The sequence below is a fragment of the Schistocerca piceifrons genome, chromosome X (genome assembly GCF_021461385.2).
Source record: "Schistocerca piceifrons isolate TAMUIC-IGC-003096 chromosome X, iqSchPice1.1, whole genome shotgun sequence".
In the NCBI taxonomy this organism is placed as follows: domain Eukaryota; kingdom Metazoa; phylum Arthropoda; class Insecta; order Orthoptera; family Acrididae; genus Schistocerca; species Schistocerca piceifrons.
In genome coordinates this window covers 738726363-738734827 of record NC_060149.1, presented here as the reverse complement: position 1 = coordinate 738734827, position 8465 = coordinate 738726363, and the positions used below count along the sequence as shown (strand labels likewise).

Genomic DNA, 8465 nt, shown 5'->3' with positions numbered 1-8465 from the left:
GAAATGTGGTGCTACAGAAGAATGCTGAAGATTAGATGGGTAGATTACATAACTAATGAGGAGGTATTGAATAGAATTGGGGAGAAGAGGAGTATGTGGCACAACTCGACAAAAAGAAGGGACCGGTTAGCAGGACATGTTCTGAGGCATCAAGGGATCACAAATTTAGCATTGGTGGGCAGCGTGGAGGGTAAAAATCGTAGAGGGAGACCAAGAGATGAATACACTAAGCAGATTCCGACGGATGTGGGTTGCTGTAAGTACTGGGAGATGACGAAGCTTGCACAGGATAGGGTAGCATGGAGAGCTGCATCAAACCAGTCTCAGGACTGAAGACCACAACAACAACAATATGATATGATGTTATGGAGATTTTATTTTGATACAGTTATGTTGCTTTATGTGATAAGCGATGCGTTGATAATGTATAGGAAGACGCGGATATGATTAGGCAACGGGTGATTTGAAACTTCCTGGCAAATTAAAACTGTGTGCCCGACCGAGACTCGAACTCGGGACCTTTGCCTTTCGCGGGCAAGTGTTCTACCATCTGAGCTACCGAAGCACGACTCAAGTTTCATATAAGCGCACACTCCGCTGCAGAGTGAAAATCTCATTCTGGAAACATCCCCCAGGCTGTGGCTAAGCCATGTCTTCGCAATATCCTATCTTTCAGGAGTGCTAGTTCTGCAAGTTTCGCAGGAGAGCTTCTGTAAAGTTGGAAGGTAGGAGACGAGATACTGGCAGAAGTAAAGCTGTGAGTACCGGGTGTGAGTCGTGCTTGGGTAGCTCAGATGGTACAGCACTTGCCCGCGAAAGGCAAAGGTCCCGAGTTCGAGTCTCGGTCGGGCACACAGTTTTAATCTGCCATGAAGTTTCATATCAGCGCACACTCCGCTGCAGAGTGAAGATCTCATTCTGGAAACTTGTGATTTGCTTACTATGCACACTTTGCAGTTTTTCAGATTTAGTATTTTTCCCGAGAAAGGTATTTCTTATGCATTTAGAAAGGAGGTTGTTGATAGGTCGTGGATAGGATGCTACATTTGGTTTATCATGATGTTCCAAACGATATTTTTTTCTTTTTTTTTTTTGCCTATAGACAGCTGTTTGCTCACTCTGGTTATGAGAGATTCTACTTGTATTCATGTTCCTAATTTTATAGTTGTTTTTCTCAGCAGTTCACCACCAATTTGTTTCACATGATTTGTGTTTATTCAGTGATGTTTAGTAGTAATCTTTGTACACCAACTCTTTATTGTTTACCACCTACCTGACATATATTTGTAGTACTTTAAGAAGGAGGAGGAGGATATTAGTGTTTAACGTCCCGTCGACAACGAGCTCATTACAGACGGAGCGCAAGCTCGGGTGAGGGAAGGATGGGGAAGGAAATCAGCCGTGCCCTTTCAAAGGAACCATCCCGGCATTTGCCTGAAGTGATTTAGGGAAATCACGGAAAACCTAAATCAGGATGGCCAGAGACGGGATTGAACCGTCGTTCTCCCGAATGCGAGTCCAGTTTGTTAACCACTGCGAGTACTTTAAGAAGATACTTCTTAGATAAGATTTCTTAGTCAGTACATTAATAGATTAGACAGTAGATCAGATACCCTCGTGGCCACAAATTTTACTTATGTTTGACAGTCTGACGACTGACTCCATTATAATATATTTCTTTCAACAGAAACAACTAGGATGCTGTGCACACCAAAATGGATCCTTTTTCTCCTTTTTCATTCACTTTCCTTCCCAGCTCGTAAAACTCTCCAAAAAGTAAGATTGCTTAGATTCAAATATGGTGATGTGTTCCACAGTTTGTAAGATAGTTTTAACGAGAAAAAACATTAATTTATTACTGTATAGGACAGTTACATCCTTTTGTGACTGAGATTTGTCACATGGTTTTTATGGGTAATGGCATTATGTGTCAATGCTTATTACTGAGATTATGTTTTTTACTGAGAAGGAATGAACTTACTGATGTTTTTTATTGTGCTTGCATATGGAAGTATGTCGTTTTCTTAGCATTAGGATGTGTAAAATTATGACTAATCACTAATGACTCATTCTGTAACTTTTATGTTTGCCAACGTATGTTATGTGTTACAACATTTACCTCTATGTTATTCTTTGATTGCACATATGATTAAGGTTTATGCTTGGATACTTGTACTATGCCGGCCGGGGTGGCCGAGCGGTTCTAGGCGCTACAGTCTAGAACCGCGCGACCGCTACGGTCGCAGGTTCAAATCCTGCCTCGGGCATGGATGTGTGTTATGTCCTTAGGTTAGTTAGGTTTAAGTAGTTCTAAGTTCTAGGGGACTGATGACCTCAGAAATTAAGTCCCATAGTGCTCAGAGCAATTTTGAACCATTATTGAACTTGTACTATGGTAGAACTAAGCAAAAATATACGATTTCACAACAAAGACTGCATAGCTCTCTTCAATCGCACTGAAAAAGTACTTTAGTGCCAAATATGGAACTTTACGCTCCGCACCATAATTGTGAGATATCTTTGGCTTTGAGTTGTCAGCGGAGAATTCAGCGGAGAATTTAGTAGATTGCGCTGAAGACCTTGCTGTCGTGCGCCCACAAAACCCCTCTACTACTACTACTACTAGTAGATTGATACAGTTTCCTCCGAGTCTGCGCTTAGCCTACTCGCAAATGAACTAATTTGCTTGTGCTATGATTGTCGATGTCAGTGGAATGAAAACAATTTGTATCTTATCCTGATCATTCGACAATCATTACCATAAGAAACGATTCTACAGGACTTTGATGCTATATTGTATACCGTCTTGTTATTACCGAGTTGTATTGCATGTATTTCACCAACGACAGTACTCTTTACTCAAGACACTACAAAAACTAGTGAAGCGCAAATCTAACATTTGTGACGAAACTAATTTTTTTAGTAAGAAATTTCACGGGCTATGTGCAGAGTATCTTTCTTGCAGCAGCGAATATTATAAAAACAAACAGGCAAGAACTTACAACAAGAAAAGATTAAAGACTAACTCTGGCATTTATATGTCATACTTCCGAATTCTGTCGACGAATTCTGAGTAGTACTTGGGGGCATTGCCTCATAAAAGTTGGGCAAGGTATAAAGAATGGTCACATTACGCGAATCCAGTGGTTCTTAGCGTACAAGTTTACGTCACCCAAACATTTACGTACGATGCGCGTCAATTGCTTGCACGTGAGTGTGAAAGAAAAGGGAATGGTATGTTACATAGCCAGTACTTTCACTTAGATAGAGAACCTTTTCGATTTTAAATAAAAAACGGCGAGTTAACGTGTGAACAGTGGTACAGCAATCACATTTTTTCATTTAAACCCCATAAACTTCAAACTAGAAGTGTTAAAGCATAGAAACATAGCTCGTCACACCCCAATCACACTCTTCAGTGCACACGATGGAGCTAATCCATCAATGAAAAAAATAGTCTACTGACTGCCATAGTAATCTTTGTCGTAATGAATGAAAAATTGCCCTTATGTAATTTTTTCAGATCGTCCGGTGCAGTGCCAAAGTAGTTTGTGGAATTTTTAAACGTTTCATTCTACGTCTTTCCTTACTTTTCAGTTAACACGTTAGAAAATACATATTCTAGAAAAATCACCTTACTTAGACTGCTTTCATTCTTTCAGTATAACACACCGCATTTATGATTATTTTAAGCTCACAATGCCACAGTATTATAACAACGAACATTTCACACGTTTATTGCCTCTTTTTAGGAACTATCGTGGAGCCAACAGCTCAGAAAAGACCATCACAAGCATCAAATTAATCATTTTTTCAAAGTAAAATAGTAAAATTGGAGCCGGCCGGTGTGACCGTGCGGTTCTAGGCGCTTCAGTCTGGAACCGCGTGACCGCTACGATCGCAGGTTCGAATCCTGCCTCGAGCATGGATGTGTGTGATGTCCTTAGGTTAGTTAGGTTTAAGTAGTTCTAAGTTCTAGGGGATTGATGACCACAGATGTTAAGTCCCATATTGGTCATAGTCATTTTTTAGTAAAACTGGAATCACCCAACGAAGACCTTAAAGTGAAGATATGTTAGAAATACAGAAAGCCATTGTACTTTCGCTTCTTTTTCCCAGCATGATTTCGTTAGTTCAGAAGATAGGTATGATTGTGTTAATGTTTCCCCAGTTCCACCTCAGTCCGTAAAAAATGAAATTTCTTCGTTTATCGACAGAAGTAACTTAATCGATGCTAACGGATTTGAAATATTAAGCAATATATGGGCAACTATGCTGAGAAAGAAAGCGTTCCAATTGGACTGTCACACAACACGCATTTTATAGGCGCTAAATTTTCCTGATTTACAGAGCGACTTAAATCATGAATAGGTGTTACAGTTGGGCTAACTCGTTCATCTGTGAGAACTAGTTCACTGGTGAGCGTTCCTGTTTGGGAAGCACTCAGTTTTATTATCTCACCGTTCCTTTTAGATACAATTGTGTGCTATACAGATTTCAGACAACATTGGCGAAAAAATATCAAATACACTCAAGTATTACTTCTGCATGATAAATTCATTGCATACCGTATGTAGGCCGGCCGGTGTGGCTGAGCGGTTCTAGGCGCTTCAGTCTAGAATCGTGCAACAGCTACGGTCGCAGGTTCGAATCCTGCCCCGGGCATGGATGTGTTTGATGTCCTTAGGTTAGTTAGGATTAAGTAGTTCTAAGTTCTAGGGGACTGATGACCTCAGATGTTAAGACCCATAGTGCTCAGAGCCATTTGAACCATTTGAATACCGTATGTAGATAGTTTCCTTAGCTGAATTTGTTCTCAGAACGCGTCAAATTAGTCAGGTCTGGTGCTGGGCCAGTGAAGGTAAGCCAGGAAGAAAGAGCTCATAACAGGCTGAACACAGCCTACGGAACATGTTTGTGACCCAGTGCAAACCAATTCTATCGTCATCCATTTTCGAGGGAAGCTTGTAGTGGTAGCAAGAACAAGTCCTGTTTTTCAATTTGTTTACAGAAATTAATATATGTTTATGTGGACACTGCTAGCATGAAGTGACTGAAAGTAAACTACACTGAGGTGACAAAAGTTATGGGAAATTTCCTAATATCGTGCCGCTCCTCATTATGCCCGGCGTGGTGCAGTAACACGGTGTTGCATGGACTCAGCAAATCGTTGGAAGTCCGCTGCAGAAATACTGAGCCATGCTGCCTCTAAAGCCATCCATCACTGCGAAAGTGTTGCCGGTGCCGGGTTTCATGCACGAACTGACCACCTCATTGTGTCCCATAAATGTTCGATGGAATTCACGTCGGGCGATCTGGGTAGCCGAATCATTCGCTCGAATTGTCCAGAAAGTTCTTCAGACCAGTCGCGAACAGTTATGGCACGTTGTCATCTATAAAAGTTCCATCGTTGTTTGGGAGCGTGAAGTCCATGAATGGCTGTAAATGATCTCTAAGTGACCGAACATAACCATTTTCAGACAATGATCGGTTCAGTTGAGCCAGTGGACTCAGTCCATTCCATGTAAACATAGCCAATGCCATTATGAAGCCACCACCAGCTTGCACAGTCGCTCGAATCCTACCATCAGCTCTTACCTACTGAAATCGGGACTTTTCTGACAAGGCCATGGTTATCCAGTAGTCTAGGCTCCAACCGATATAGGCACGAGCCAGAAGCGGCGCTGCAGGCGACGTCGTGCTGTTAGCCAAGGCACTCGCGTTGGTCGCCTGCTGCCATAGCCCATTAACGCCGAATTTCGGAGCACTGTCCTAACGGATACGTTCGTCGTACGTCCCACATTGATTTCTGCTATTATTTGCTTGTCTGTTCATAATGAGAACTCAACGCATACACCCCTTGTCTCGATCGTCAAGTGAAGGCCGTCGCCCACTGCGTTGTCCGTGGTGAGAGGTAATACCTGCAATGTGGTATTCTCGGCACACTCATGACACTGTAGATCTTTGAATTCCCTAACGATTTCCGAAATGGAATGTACCATGTGCATACCTCCAACGCGTTCAAAATCTGTTAATTCCCGTTGTGTGGCCGTAATCACGTCGGAAACCTTCCCACATGATCTCCTGAGTACAAATGACATATGTGCCAAAGCATTTCCCTTTTATACCTTGTGTTCGGGGTACTAGCGCAATCTGTATATGTCGATATCGCCATCCCATGACTTTTGCCACCTAAGTGTACAATCTGTCAAACGAACATTCATTTTTCTTTTAAAATTTGCGGGTGTGTAAATTGGCAACGGCCTTGCCGCAGTGGATACACCGGTTCCCGTGAGATCACCGAAGTTAAGCACTGTTGGGCGTGGTCGGCTCTTGGATGGGTGACCATCCAGGCCGCCATGCGCTGTTTTCGGGGTGCACTCAGCCTCGTGATGCCAATTGAGGAGCTACTTGACCGATTAGTAGCGGCTTCGGTCAAGAATACCATCATAACCACCGGGAGAGTGGTGTGCTGATGGTTCAAATGGTTCAAATGGCTCTGAGCACTATGGGACTTAACAGCTATGGGCATCAGTCCCCGAGAACTTAGAACTACTTAAACCTAACTAACCTAAGGACAGCACACAACACCCAGCCATCACGAGGCAGAGAAAATCCCTGACCCCGCCGGGAATCGAACCCGGGAACCCGGGCGTAGGAAGCGAGAACGCTACCGCACGACCACGAGATGCGGGCGTGGTGTGCTGACCCCACACCCCTCCTCTCTGCAATGGTCGGATGGTCCCGGTAGGCCACTCGTGGCCTGACGACGGAGTGAGTGGGCGTGTAAATTAACTACGCATCAAAGTGACTTACTGTGTGGGAAGTGAAGATTTATTTGGAAAATTAACGATTTTCGACACAGCAGTTGAGAAACTGCATACTAAAATTAGGCTTGTTTTACCAACGACGGAAACTGCACAAATGTTGTGGGAGAGTGTCTAAACTTAACAAGTGAAAACACACAAGACTTTTTCTTTTCAAAATATTGACGACATACCACATATCAGTGCTTTAAAGATCTTTACAAACGAAAAAAGGTAGCCAGTATCTGATCAGTAGGCTGTTGAAAAGCCCCTATCCCCCACCCCCTCCACCGAGGTACATGCATGGAATCAATCACCAGTTACTTGAGGAATAGAAATCGTGAGCGAGCATAGGCAAGCGTTAACAGACGAGAGAGAGACGAATACAGAAATCAACTAATCAGTAAATTACGTATGAATGCATTTAAAAGATAAGTTTTACTCACAAATGTATTTTAAAATAAAAGAAAAGAAAAATCCAATACTATATCACTGCTGACAATTTATGTATATTTCGGTCTTTTAACTTACTACGGAAAAGCGCAGGAAAAAGTAGTCCATGTAATTCAAACTGGCTTTTCTATTATGTCGTTAGTTTCCGACGCAACGGCATAAAATACGAGCCCTTTTAGAGCTACATGTGTTTTGACCGAAAACGTTTTGGAAAAAGATATCTTGTATTTATCTTGCAGAAATAAGATATACGAGATTATAATGTTGATAATTTTTTAATTAAATGCGGATTATCTTGTCGAAGAACCATCTCATGGAGTATCTATCCGTGGTCCAGGGTGATCCGTGATGCATGTATTGAAAAAATTTATGTTTCTTGATGAAGTTGAATTCCAGCCACAAGAACAGACAGGAGTCAGATGCGTTAGTTTTTTCCTTACCGCCGTGTATGTCCAAGCATGACCCTGTGCCGCTGCAGAAGCCAAAGCTCCATATTTGAATTTCAAAAACTTTTCAAAACTTCATGTGTATACCGTATATCATCTTGTCAACAGTGATATACTGCAAGTGGTTTTACAAAAACTGAAATATCATTTATAGTTCCTGTCGCCTTAATCTTTTGAATCAAAAATTAAAACATCACCTACAACGAATTGTGCAGCAGAACAACGTGACGAAGGTAAATAAGGATTAAGGAGGATACATAGAGATTCGTGTAGGAGTCAATCAAATGCCAAAAATTATGACAAATATGATGGAACTGCTCGTTTTTAATAAAATAACAGAATATTTAAAGAATTTGATTTGAGTGACAAGTTCGTTAAGACAGAGTCTTCACAGTGGCATGTAAATGAAGATGTCAGCGTTCTACATCCAGTTACTAAACCATACGTTGTAAATTATCCCACTGAGTAATTTTCATGTAGCACAGTAATCAATAATTTACAAAAAAGAAGAAGAACAGATGCTATATATACTTCATGTTGTACCTGAATCTTCTCATATAGTTCCACGACAAAAAAATGTGACTTCGTGGAAGAATGTTGTTGTTGTGGTCTTCAGTCCCGAGACTGGTTTCATGCAGCTCTCCATGCTACTCTATCCTGTGCTAGCTTCTTCATCTCCCAGTACCTACTGCAGCCTACATCCTTCTGAATCTGCTTAGTGTATTCATCTCTTGGTCTCCCTCTACGATTTTTACCCTCC

General features: G+C 41.7%; 1 pseudogene; it reads left to right on the top strand.

The window, feature by feature from the left end:
* Window positions 1–6255: 6255 nt before the first annotated feature.
* On the top strand, window positions 6256–6373 carry LOC124723304 (annotated as a pseudogene).
* Window positions 6374–8465: the final 2092 nt, after the last annotated feature.